Source organism: Octopus bimaculoides, chromosome 4 (assembly GCF_001194135.2).
Source record: "Octopus bimaculoides isolate UCB-OBI-ISO-001 chromosome 4, ASM119413v2, whole genome shotgun sequence".
NCBI lineage: Eukaryota > Metazoa > Mollusca > Cephalopoda > Octopoda > Octopodidae > Octopus > Octopus bimaculoides.
The window spans coordinates 105,638,508-105,642,389 of NC_068984.1; the positions used below are offsets into that span (position 1 = coordinate 105,638,508).

General features: G+C 31.3%; 1 protein-coding gene across 3 annotated transcripts in view; it reads left to right on the forward strand.

Moving 5' to 3' along the window:
• LOC106877887 (uncharacterized) overlaps positions 1-3,882 on the forward strand; it is a 164,448-nt gene that overhangs the window by 143,239 nt on the left and 17,327 nt on the right. The window lies entirely within an intron of this gene.

Genomic DNA, 3,882 nt, shown 5'->3' on the forward strand with positions numbered 1-3,882 from the left:
TATTTATATTTATATATTTGATCCTTTATATTGAACACTTAATATTTCATCTACATTCAATACTTTATTTCATGATGCCATCCATTTTTATTTTATTTTATATTATATATTGTATATTCCATATTCTATATCCCACATTGGTTCTGCAGGAATATAAATAAAACATAAAAAACAGACAGTGTTGGAACTCTTTTAAACAAAATAATATATTCCTCTATACACAATCATACAAAAAACCCCCCTTTTTGTATTTATTTTTACTCGCTTATATATATATATATATTTATATATATATATATATATACTTGAAATTTGTAGAAAACAAAAGACGACGATAGGTGTATTAACAACAAGCAAGTGTATTAGTTTGATACTCAGGAAAAATGAAAAAAGTCTTTTACGTTTCGAATCTGCGCTCTTCAACAGAAAGGAAAAAGATTAAATGAACAAAGAGAGTGAATAAAAAAAAACTTGTAAATTTCAACGGCCCAATATGGCGAATATACGAATATACATATACGCACAATATTCATACACTGGTCAAACCATCAGACCGTAGGGCGATTGATTAGTCACTGCTGACTAGCCTACGACTGATACACGAAACTTGTCTAGTCTAGTGATCCTAGACTCGTTCATGGGATGGTTATCTCCCCTGTCAATGCGCATTAAGAAGTTATAACTCTTATTTCTTGCAATATAGGTGCTTTGGCACATTCAGTTACTATTAATGATGATAAATGTTTTCCTATCTATCTATCTATCTATCTATCTATCTATCTATCTATCTATCTATCTATCTATCTATCTATCTATCTATCTATCTATATACGCACTCGCGCACATAAACAAATACACAGACAAGCACATATCTGTAACGTATTTCCCCAGTCCATTGTTTCCTCTTCCTGGAAATTGTCAGTCTGGCTCGGATCCTCATGAAGAATGGTTTTATGACTCATAAACGCATTCTTTTTCTCTTTCATTCTCTCATTTGAATTCTGTCACGTTCTACCTATCTCCTTTCCTAATAAGTATCTTTACTTATTTACGCTTTTACTTTTTTTTACACAGATGCTCTTCATTCATACACCTATCTTCATACCCTCTCCCATGTATATATATAAACATTTATCTAAATATACTGTTTTTGAGAGGGACCTCTGCCCTTCAAACTCCTTACTTCATTTCCTACATATGTCTATATATATTTTAAATGATAATGCTTTCTGTATTTTTGTAAATGTAAATGCTTCCTCAAGTGACATTGCGTTTGATTTTGAAGCTCCGCTGAACTCACAGGGTGATAAACAATCTCTCAGCTATGAGTGCATTGCATCTCATAGAAGAAACACCTGTAAACTAATGAAGTTTATAGCATAATTTCTTCTTCCGTTGTCATTTATTTAATCTCTCTCTCTCTTTCTGTCTCTCTGTCTCACACACACACATGTATATATATGTGTGTGTGTATGCGTGTGTATATGTGTGTGCGTGGTGTGCATGAACATGTGAATGAGTATGTTTCTTTATGTTTCAAAATGGGACTTATCGTGTATAGTATAATACTTTACTGACATACACGCCCACTCACGCACACACATACGCACACACATACACAGATATATGCGTATGTTTATATGGGTGTTTGTAAGAATGCTCAAGCGCATGAATGCCCGTATGTATAAGTTCACGCGAGATTTATCTGCTCCTATTCAGAATGACATACCAATTGTCTCCTTTCAGAGAGAAAGGACAAATGATTTTTCTTGATTCAACAATATACGATCTTTTCACAGGGTGTTTAGAAGGCAGTTAACGAGAAAATTTGAACACAATGTCTGCAACATAACGTAAATGAGATTTGTAGTTCTGTCTTCCCTTTGGATTCTCTGAAGAATATTGATTATGTCACATGATGGAGATATTTCTTTTTTTTTGGTGGGGAGTAGTGGACCTCGAAGATCACTTAAACAAGAATATGTAAATACTGTGTTCAAAAAACCCTCACCATTTTGGATAGAATTACATTCTATTATTTATACCTTTAAGTGTGATTCGAGATTTACTATTCCAAAAATGAATTATTTTACGTTCTGTAAAATGTTTATAAAATTCTGAAGACGTCAACAATATGGATAATTTACTTTTGCCCAGTTACTAAATTATGTGGAAACCAGATACCCGTGTGAGAAATATATACAGCTTGAAATTTTTATAAACGATATATATATATATATATCACGCGTGAGTGCGTACGTGTGTGTGTATATATATATGTGTGTGCGTGCGTGCGTGCGTGTGTGTGTATATATGTGTGTGTGTGTGTGTGTGTGTGTCTTTCACTAAACTGTAAAAGCAACATTTATCGCTAATATTATTAGATTTGCAAATTTTATTTCGAATAAGAAAAAATATAAATTCAAAATAGTTAGTGATTTTGGTAGTTCCATGAAATTCAATATTTGTGATTTTAAAAACAAGTCTAATTGATTGTGTTGATCGTATTGATTGTATTATTTGCACTAAGATCTGTAACTTTTCAGACGAAGGATAGAAATCAATAAGAATCATGCAATTTAGAAGTTTGAATGGAACTAGCATGTTTGAGAAAGTCTTTACCATTTACTATTTCTTTTTCCAATGACATAACTTACTTTAACACCATTTGAAGGAATTCTTGATACAATATGTTAATAGTATACTTTTATTTACTTCGTTAAGATTTTTCGTATAGATTCATCTTATATATCTAGGAATATCCATTATTTTGAGAAACAATAAGATTAGAAGGAAATCAAATCAGAAAAAAAAGTCAATAACGTTTATGTCATTTCTAAAAATGATCGTGACTATATACTTCCCAATTTCGGGAGAGAAGACACGAAAACGACATCGGTTGCATAAAAAAAATTCGCTTTCATTAAATTGCAATACGTCTAGAAAGTCTACGTAAACAGTTTTTATGAAAAGTTCTTCATTAAATTTATTGCTTTTTGCCTAGATGTATCAAGCACCGTGAACTGGATGGAAAATATTCAAAATTGATTCGATTTATTCAAAGTGGAAATATTTTTACAAAAATATCCGATATATTATTCATGCAATGAAATACTAAACATCCTAGCATGACTGTTGAATGGTTTGAATATCACTTATAATAACATTCAACATATAATTCTAAGTCCTTTAGGTAAAGCAGTTGTTATCTGTTAAGATATATTTATTATATTAGTTATGTTATTTTAAGAGACTCCCTGTAGAGAAATAAAAGTTTTTCTCTAAAATGTTTAGGAAAATTGTACCGTAAATTCAAATACAATTATAATACAAAACATGTAGAACCATACGTCGGTCAAATATAATAATGTAATTATGTGAAATGATGTTTTCTCATCTATCAATTTTCCTCGAGAAATATCTTTTATTATTATATCACTTACAGAATCTGATGTACGTGATATTGTATTAACAAAATGCGACACATATAATACCCTTCATGGTGATAGTTAACCATGGATTTGAGAAACCGTTGCACTTATACGAAGGGGCTACAGCGAATTACGTTCTTGTATGAATATATAAAGCATGTGTTGCTTATATGCAAAGATCTGTGTCAAGTACTGAGGTCTGAAAGAGCATAATTAATTCTGAAGCAACTTTAATCCTAGTTTGCTTACCAGCCACACGGTTTCGGGTTCAGTCCAACAGTATGGCACGTTGGACAAGTGTTTTCTCCTATAAAATCGAGCCGACCAAAGACCAATGCTTTGCGAATTAAATTGGTGGACAGAAACTGAAAGAAACCCGTCGTATATAGATATATGTATGTATGTATATATATATATATATATATATATATATATATATATATATATATAT